This window comes from Miscanthus floridulus, chromosome 14, assembly GCF_019320115.1.
Source record: "Miscanthus floridulus cultivar M001 chromosome 14, ASM1932011v1, whole genome shotgun sequence".
NCBI lineage: Eukaryota > Viridiplantae > Streptophyta > Magnoliopsida > Poales > Poaceae > Miscanthus > Miscanthus floridulus.
The window spans coordinates 68,635,686-68,646,274 of record NC_089593.1 but is presented as its reverse complement, the minus strand read 5'-3'; the positions used below and the strand labels follow the sequence as shown (position 1 = coordinate 68,646,274).

Sequence of the window (10,589 nt, the reverse complement as noted above, 5' to 3'; positions counted from 1 at the left end):
ATCATGGCGAAGGTGTTCCCCAGGGCGGTGGAGGCCCATCAAGGAACGATCAGGTCAGCAAGGCATACGTGGGGACAGTTGATGGGCCTCTAGTGGGCATCGGCTTAGGCCCAAGATGAAGACATCACGAGACGGTGTGATGAGAACACCCCTGAGGTTAGACACTAGGGCTGGAATATTCCTGGAATGTACCGTAGCAGTGAGGGGCACTGTTGCAAACTCTGTAAAGTGGTAGTTGAGCCCTATAAATAGGGAACACTTGTAACTGTGAGGGTGAGGTTGGTGAAGCAATTATGAAACCCTAGTTCTTGTGAGTCGGTACTTGATCCTCACTCTCTCCTTCAGGCAGAGCCTGAGCCAAAGCCCGAGTACGGAGCATCGGCCAAAGCCGAGGGCCTCCGCCCCTTTCTCTTACTCCTACTTGGCCAAAGCCTACTGAATCTCTTGTTTAGCGACCTTCTGTCTAGAGCCTCCGACAGAGAATTTTGTCCGACAGGAGTGCACTGCGTTCAGGGACCTCCGCCTGTCTTAGGCGGAGGCCGGCCTCCGCCCATCTCGGGCGGAGACCCCGACCTAATTTGAAGGCCTCCGCCCACTTCTCACTCTTGTTAGAAACCGATGTTTCAACAAAAGACAAATTGCGGCATACAACAAAAATTGACATTTTCCTAATGGAATCGCATGGTCCGTCCGCTCAAGGTATATATCACGTGCCTGCCTGTGTGATGGAAATGCAAACACGAAACTGTTACAACTCGAGGAGAGCTACAGGGAAGGAAGAAAAAGAGAAGCACATTAATGTAACTACGAAGCCTACCCCGTGCGTTGCTACGGAAACTACTGATTTGTGAGAAAATTAAACTATTCATATAATTCATTGGAAGAGATTAATTATTATAAACTAATGTTAGTGGATACTGTGGCACGCTAATGCGTGGGCAACTAAATGTTTGTTTATGGATAATATGTCTTGCTGACATGAATATCATAATTGCATGTGCTAGCGAATTTTAATTGCAAGTGATAGTGGATTGTTGAGGTGGATACCTTGCATGTCCAGATAATATTCTAGTGGGATTTAGGATTATAAGATATAGATATAGATTTACAAAGTTTGCACATGGCACAGTTCACATTCACAACGACCGACCTGGAAGCACGTTATTGTAGTGCTACACGGCTACTGTGCTTCTCATCCATCATAGGGAGTGATGCAAGTCGATCACACTCCATCTTTTTTTTTGGGCCTACAGCCTGATGCCCATCTCGGTCATCTAAACTTAAGTACCCCAGCCGGCCCTTCACATACAGAAACAGAAGGGGCCCGGGGTGTCTGAGTGTTGGAAACAATAATGTAATCTTTACAAAATCATTTGGCCCGTTATGTTGTAGAATGTCGAGATATAGCTCTTGTTGTAACAAAATTTTGTTTTCACTGTATGATGGATATCTCCAGCCAAGTAAGCCACGATGGCACTTTTCACGTCTTCTATAATAATTTACAAAGTTATAATATTCACCTTGATCGTAACCAATAATGTATATGTCCCCCCCCCCCCCCCCCCCCCCCCCCCCCCCCCCCCCCCCCCCCCCCCCGGTCAAGATTACCTGCTTCGTGATGTGGATCTGTTTATCCTCTTGCTCATTGCAATCATTCTGGAACCCTAGTTATTAGGACCAGACCGGACCGGCGGTTCGACCGCTAAAAGACCGAACCAGAGCCTAGACCGGTCCAATTCACTTAAAAGACCGTCTGTGCAATCGAACCGTTAAAAACCGGCCTGTTTTTTACGGAACCGGTGAACCGGCTGGTTCCATGTGAACCGCCCCGGTCTGATGCCGCGCAAGCAGTTTGGTTGTGCAGCGTGGAGCCATGGACACGTGGTCCTATCCAAGCTGGTGGAGCGCCTGCACCTGCCACCGGTGGGCCTGCACTGCTGCTGCTCACTTTGGAATTTGAATGGCATGCGTGGAGGTGTTGTCGGCTGCTCCTGGCTCCTTTGACTTTTTGGTAGTGCTGGCGTGAGATGACGTGCCTTTTAAATTTCGAAATTTCATAACTTTTTTAAATGAGCTTCAAATTGAACAAACAATATATGTATTTTGATTATCTCAATGAGCTCTGCGCAATGGTGTACTCTATTTTAGCATTCGAGATTGTTTCCAATAGTAAATATTTGAATTACTATTCTAGTCATTTTTGCACTAATTTGTAAGTGCTCCATATATTATTTATACATATGTTTTAAATATCTGGTAAAACAACTCTAGAGCACCGATGTCTCGGAGTGCGTGTGTAGATTAGTGGGAAGCAAGTTATATAATTGTGTTTTATCATCTTATTTGTATATGTGATCAAATATATGTTGCTAATTATTTATTATATATTTTCCTAAAAATTATTTATTATATATCATTATATTACACCGGTTTGAAGTATTTGTGAGCGGTTCAATTCACCCGGTCCAAAATAATCGAACCAGCGGTTCAACCGGTTCTTAACGGTTGGACCAGTGAACCATCGAACCGATGGCGTGACCGGTTCGATGTCCGGTCCGGTCCTAATAACTATGTCTGGAACTCGTTGAACTTGCTCACAAACACATGCATCGGTGCATAACGTTGGATGAACTGCTTCAGCATGTGGTTCGCGCTCTCATTCCGTTACGTGCTGGTCATGCCAGCGCAAAACACATGCATGAAGTAAGGCCTAGCCCACATACCTCGATGCCTGTATATTCTTTTCAGGAACTTGTTTTTTTTTTCAAGCTTATACTTCCGTACAAGCTGCCGCCACCCCCTCTCGAATTTCATTACTGACACCTCCTCCGTCACCAGCCTGTGGAATTCTTTCTTGAACCCTACATTCTTCGTGTACACATCAACCACTGCTTAGCTTTTCTAAGTACATGCCATTTACACCAGCGATGCCTACATTTCTTCATGGTTGTCTTGATGGCATCCACCATAGCCTGACATTGATCTGCCATCCAAAAAGAAAAAAAAAACAACGACGAACAGAAACATAAGAGGAGCCGTCCACTTATTATTAGATATAATAAACTAGATTGCGCACATGCTAATGTAAATACCTGTCAGGATTGTACACGGCTTCTTCCCTCCCATTATGTCGATGAAGTTTGAGAAAGCCCGCTCGCAGTCTTCTGTTACTGGTAGAGAACAGAGCTTTACTCCCGGTGGGGAACCCCCTCTAGTCCTGGTTCCCCACCCGGGAGCAAGCATCTGGGACTAAAGGGGGTCCTTTAGTCCCGGGTCAGGAACCGGGACTAAAGGAGGATTTTTAGTCTCGGTCGGTAACACCAACCGGGACTAAAGGTGCCTCCTGACATGCCACGATGGCCGGCACCTTTAGTCCCGGTTGGTAATACGAACCGGGACTAAAGGTTTTTTTTCTTTTTTCTTTTCTTTTCATTTTTTTGTTTTCTTTTCAAAATAGGTTTTCGAAGTCGTATTGTACGCTGCTAATTATACATTTATACGCATGTATAGTATGTTTCGATTCAAGCACAATGAACGTATTAAATCACACAATTCAAGCATAGAAAAAAAAAATATATATATATATATATATATATATATATATATGCATGCATGCATCATATATATATTTACATGTATGCATGCATATGTGTATTTTATATTATATTATTTCATGTGCATATATTACAAAAGATTGCATTACAATTGTTGTGATATAACAAGTTTCCTCTCGTCCTCTAGCTTGGCTTCAATGGCAGTGTTGGGTCGAAGTAGAACTCGCCCTTGGAATCGATGACCTGGTCATTAAAAAATCCAGCTATAGACTCTTGAATTGCTTTGATTTGGTCTTGCCGTATGACCTTTTCCTCCAACCATCGAGCCTACAGGTTTGAATTAAAGGAAAATAAATTAATATATGTATATATATATATATATATATATATATATATATATATATAAAGACATAGTAACACAATCAATAATAATAATTAAATGAATATATAGTGTATTTTTAACGTACTTTGAGTCTCTCTGTAGGGGTTCTTTTGGAGACCACCTTGATAAACTTGCAAACATAGTAACCACAGTAGTTGTTCCCCTATTCCTGCCTCAGACACCACTTTACGAGAAAAAGATTTGTCATCCAATCTGGTGATCCGGTGAAAGCTATATGTTTAATTAATAAAGATGATGCAATTTAGGGGACTTACTTTCAAAGGGATTACATTCAGTGGCGCTTTGCATTTTCCCATGTGTTGCTTCTCAATAAAGGTTTTCCAAACACTGCCCAATAAAAAATTTGCCACGTCATCAGATATAGTTAATTATCATGTTTGTGTGTATATATAGTTGCTAGAGATACTGAAATTACCTCTGGATAATATCTATCATATCTTGGTAGTCTTGTTGTGGTTTTCTCATCGAGTCATAGATTATCAAGTGACTTTTCACCAGATCGATGTCCATCAATATCCAGTGATTGCTGCATGTGTTTATAAGATATAACGCATAGCACTCATTAATTAACTAGAATCAACATATGAGCCATTAAGGATGGTCGACATTATTAACACTCACTTGAAGTTGTAGGGAAAGAGTATATCCTTCTTGTGGCGTTGGTTCACTAAGAAGTTCATGAGGTTACTCTCTGACTCAGACTTCCAATTAGGCTTTGGAGTAACTAGGTCTTTGAATACTATATGGGGATCAACAAAACCAATTTCATTGCAGCCTTCCTTTCTGAGCTCTGTCATTGTAAATTTGCATATATATAGTACTTGTTAGGATAATTTATATGCATATAGACACATATGATGAGTTTAATAATAGATCGAAAGAATTATTACTTACAGGCAATAGCAGCTAATGATAACTTTATCCAGAGAGGTCCGGTGGCATAGTTGATGAAATTATGCAAAGTCAACATACATAACATCATCGCCACGGAACCAATGTTCGTCTCTAATTCTGACACCAACGCAGAAGTCTCCACCGGTAGACGCCTGCATGTACCACTTGTTTAGCAGGTACATTTGCGTCCCCAGATCACATAAGGCTTGAGGGTTGTATAGACTCTGGCCTAGTACAAATTTTTTCTTCCAAATATCAACCTCCGCTGCACTCTCAATGTTTCCATCACCAAACATCTGGTAAAGGTCGAGACCAGTCTCTTCAATAAATTCACCAAGGTGATCCAAATCGACATCCGGAGGTATGTTTGCCTGATGCATTAATCCTAAATTCGAACCATATTCATTACCAACAACTAGCGGGGGGACTGATTGGTGCGATTGTTGTCCGAGTTGTGCAACTCCTTTCCCTGCTCGCTTCTTTTTCTGTGCCGCCTCAATTGACTTGGTGAGAGTGCGGTCATAGTCTGTTAACGTTGATTTGGACGGCTTACGAGATTCCCGCAGTTGTTGCTGGTAAGAAGCCACCTTTTTTCTTAGAATATCTGGAGCTACGAAGAAGTACGGTTTCTCCAGGTTTCTTCTTGCTTCTTGACCCTTTTTAAGTTTGTCATAGAATCTGGACATATCTTTTTTATATGCATCAGTTACTTCTTCCTTCTCTTTAGATACTATTTTGGGAATAGCCCTTGGTTTCACGGTGGCTTTCTTTGCCGGCGGGGACTGGTTCTTCGTTTGCGGGGCTGGCCTCTTGCTAGTACTTGGCTTCTTGGTAGGCGGGGGCGGGGGAGGCGTTGGAGACCTCCTTGGAGGTGGTGGCAGCGGCGTTGGAGACCTCCTTGGACGTGGCGGCTGCGGCATTGGAGACCTCCTTGGAGATGGTGTGGATGCAGCCTCGCCTTCCAACACATTGTCATCGTACAGAGCACTATGATGATCTGGCGATTGAACAATTGGATTTAGGTTGGGGGGGATCTGCTACAAAAAAAGGAATGACATATTATTATGAGCAGATTATTAATTATTTAAGCCAATATAAATTAATGATGTAGTGTTTTCATCCGCACCTATGGTGAGGTAGTTCAGGAGGTGGAGCCGACATCCCAGGAATGATGATGTAGCGCTTGCGCCATAGAATGAATGTCTTCTCTGCTTCTCCTAGAGTCTTCTCGCCATCACCTCCAGAAATGTCAAGAGGTAAATCACTAAAACCTTTTTCAGCTTTATCTACCGAGATGGTAGCATATCCTTCTTGGATTATATTCCCATGAATCCTTGGTGTCTTGGTTCGGTCGATAGGATTAACAAGACCGATAGCCACCTTGATTGTGGAATTCCCCTTCGGAATGTGTAGCTCATACGATGTACAAGGTTCAGTGATGTCATCCACAGGGAAGCGCAGTCCTGTGTCCCCTTGATTTGGTATCTCCGTTGAAGTGCAGCTGCTTTTCAACTGAACAGATTGGCTAATGTTGATTCCTGGCTCTGATGCCTGCTTGCTTGCACTCACTGCTATTTGCACTTGCCTTCTAATTTCCTCCTACATTCTCGCTTCAAGGTTTTTTTCTCGCTCCTGTGCTTCACGCACTGCTTCCTCCAACCTCTGGAGCCGCTGTGCCTCTTCTTCCTTCTTTCTCTGGCGGCTTCTGTAGGAAGGTCTGTCCTGAGGGAATCCATGCTCCCACGAGACACTTCCTTTGCCTCTAGTTCGGCCCCCGTGTTCAATAGTCCCGATGGCGTATGTTAGTTCATCCTTCTCTCTATTGGGCCTGAATGCACCACTAGCAGTAGCTCTATGAGCATAAAACAATCTTTCTGCTGCTTCTTGCAGTCTTGCGCCATAAACGCACTTCCCTGTCTCCTGGTCCAGTGTTCCCCCATGAGCGAAAAACCAATTCTTTGCACTCTCTCCCCACTCGAGTGATTCTGGTGTGATACCCTTAGCAAGAAGGTCTGCTTCCATTTTGTTCCACATCTTAATGGCAGTCGGGTAGCCACCTGATCCCAAGTTATGGTGGTATGTCTTCTGTTGGGCATTACGTTGGTTCTTTATCACCCGACTCACACCCTCTTCCGACGTCTTGTACTGTACAAACTCATCCCAATAGGGCCTCTGCTTTGAGATCGGGCTTGGGACAGTGAAATCTGGTGCTATGTTCTTCTTGACATACGTCATGTATAGGTGTTTCTTCCAAGTCTGAAACTGGGTGGCCATCTTCTTCATTGCCCAATCCCTAACTCACTCCTTCAATTCATCACCATCTATTATATCATCATAACCATCTATTTGGAGTGTGAAATGTACCAAGACATCTTTCCAAATTAACGTCTTGTCACGATCGAAGACAAAACTGATATGAGGAGCATTGGTCTTCTTCTTCCATTCGCGGGTACTGATCGGGAGCCGGTCCCGTACAAGGTAACCACAATGGTGCACGAATTTTGTTTTATTTGGCCCCCCCCCCGGTTCGCCTGTATCCACATTGAACTCTGAGATGATGAAGCGGCCCTCCAATGGCTTTTTGGGATTACTCTTCGTTGTAGTTGTTGATGTCGATCCAGAGGGCTACAAAACATAAACATTATTTTTAATGTCATGAGCACACATAAGACATATGATAATATATATAGCTAATAATAAAAAATATATACTTGGCCAATATGTTGTTGCTCATTTTGTTCAAGAGCTAAGTACCGACTCCCGTCATCTGCATCCTCTTACACGTTATTTTTAGCACCATCATCGCCGGCAACTTCAGTGCCAGTGTTAATCAAATTCAACATCAACTCCTCCTCATCCATGTTTCTCGGGTCAGCCATCTAGCTTCAAAAAACAAAACCAATATATAGTACGTCAAATCTTTGCTTACATGCATAAAATCTACGAACAATATGCATTATTAAATCTTACCCCTCGGTCACGGACGTAATTGGCCACACTAGGGCGAACTGCGTCGGTACTAGGGCGAATTAGGGCTATACATAAACAGTTGAGGGCGAATTGCGTCGGTGACTAGGACGAACCACGTCGGTGACATCAACAACGCGGTTCGCCCTAGTCACCGACGCAATTCACCCTAGTGTGATTGTTTAGCGTTAACGATAACGATAACGATAATACGAATGTTGATCGACTAGGCCGCAAGAGAGGGCGGTGTGACGAGAGTGGCGGTGCTCCACTCCGCCATATATATGTTTGTACACTTGGGTGAACGAGGGCGGCGGTGCTCCGCCGTATAAACCCTAAACCCTAGGGCGAACGAGGGCAGCGGTGCTCCACCGTATAAACCCTAAACCCTAGGGCGAACGAGGGCGGCGGTGCTCCGCCGTATACATAGAAACACATGGCGCTTATATACCAGGGGCCGTATACATATGCCAGCCACCAGCCGGGAGTACTCGGTCGAAATGGTTCACTAATTTGTATAATGTTGGTAAGCCGGAATAATTCCCAGCTCCATTCCTGACTAGTTGAAGGGGCCCTAACTTGTGGTCCAACTATCCAGTATTCCATGACGTTAGACCCCAACTGTACGTTGTTGTACCAGTTATGTACTGTAACAATATATAATAACTCAAGCAGCCTAGCTGGGTCACATAAGAGAACTCCGATTCCATTTCGCTAGCTCTTTAAGTAGATGCCGCGCATTTTGAGATGCCATCGAACTACCTTCCATTCTAAATTGCAACAAACTTCCACCTTTGATCTTTCCATTTATAAAATAAAATTTTAACAACACACATACACGTACGAATTAATTAGCCATGAAACTTATACCTAGGATCGATGTCAGATCGCCAAATCACGTTGTAGAACGCACATACGACGGTCGCGGACGAACTTAAAATTTTAACAACATTATACGACGGTCACGGAGAATCGTTGCCGTCGTAGAACGAATTAATTAGCAACAACATTATACGACGGTCGCGGTCGCGTTGTAGAATCGTTGCGGTCGCGTTGTAGAATCGTTAATTAGCAACAACATTATACGACGGTCACGTTGAAGAATCGTTGCGGTCGTGGACGAACTTAAAATTTTAACAACATTATACACGTACGAATTAATTAGCCATAAAATTTTAACAACACACATACCGCATTGTTCAAGATCGCCAAATCACGAACAAACTTACCAACCACCAAGCACGCACGTACGACGGTCGCGGAGAATCGTTGCCGTCGTAGAACGTATGTACGTACCTCGGGAATGGAGAGGAAGCCGCGCGCGTTGGGCCGGGGCGGGCAGCAGCTGGCGCCGCGAGGTCGTCGGCGCGCGGGGTGGCGTGGGGACCGCGGACGCGCGCGAGGCGGTGGCGACAACCGGCGTCGGGCAGGGTGGCGGCGGCGTCCTCGGTGTGGCGGGCCGGGTGGCGTGGGCGCAGGGGGAGAGGAATCGGCAAAGAACGCAAGGAAGAAGATGGCACTGGTATATATATGCCACACCCCTTTACTCCCGGTGCCATCCCCCCACCGGGAGTAAAGGTCCTTTACTCCCAGTGCGTGTTACCAACCGGGAGTAAAGGGTTTTTTTTGGCGGGCCACGAAACTGCAGCCCACCTTTACTCCCGGGTGGGCTTCCCACCCGGGAGTAAAGGTGGGCTGCAGTTTCGTTTCCCGCCTATTTTAAGCAAATTTTTTTAATAGAAATGCAATAGTCTTGTTAAATACATAGTAAATTAAATAAAAGACATAAAATTATTTTGTTAAAAATATGGATTTTTTTCTTTATTGCACATAGGAAAAATCTATAACCTAACTTTTTTTATTTTTTGTTACAATTATAAAACATAATGTAACTAATATTTATTATTTTGTTAATGCAAAAATGTAGTGTTTAATTAAAATTATTAAAACTATTGGTTTTGGACAGGAAATTTGTTTTCACATCATTTTAATGTTAATATTTTAATTTTTCATCACTCAATATCCTAATTTACCTTTTTGAGAGAGAAATCCCACCAAATCAAACATTGATTTAATTTGAAACATGACATAATAAACAACTGAATTCACAATTATTACATAATATCTCAAACACACACTACATTAAATCACTATATCATCAAGTGGGCACAGCAGTGAACTTCTTCTTTACGTATGTCCCTTGGTTATGATCGCGTCGTAACCATGGAGTGTCCTCATCATTTACCAAGATGCTAGGGTCTTTGTTCACTTTGAAGGATGGAATTCGGTCATCCTTTTCATAATCTTCTGACATGTCCGACTTGTCCTCAATTCCCATGATGACTCTTTTCCCTGAAAGAACTATGTGGCGCTTTGGCTCTTTGGTTGAGTCATTATCGTTTTTTCCTCTTTTTGGTTTGGTAGACATATCATTGACATAGAACACCTGATTCACATCCTTGGCAAGGACGAATGGTTCGTTTTTGTACCTAATATTACAAAGGTCTACTGTTGTCATTCCATACTCGTTGTCTACTATTACCCCACCTCTGGTCACCTTGACCCATTGGCACTTGAACAATGGCATCTTCAAAGTAGGTGCATATTCTAGTTCCCATATTTCATCTATGCGTCCATAATATGTCTGCTTATTCTCATTCGGGTCTGTGGCATCTATGCAGACACCACTGTTTTGGTTGGTACTCCTTTTATCTTGGGCTACTGTGTAGAATATGTTCCCATTTATCTCGTACCCTTTGTATGTGACGATA

The 10,589-nt window shown here is 43.4% G+C and overlaps 1 pseudogene; it reads right to left on the bottom strand.

The window, feature by feature from the left end:
* Positions 1–706: 706 nt before the first annotated feature.
* Positions 707–10,589, bottom strand: part of LOC136503653 (protein FAR1-RELATED SEQUENCE 5-like) — a 34,191-nt pseudogene continuing 24,308 nt past the window's right edge.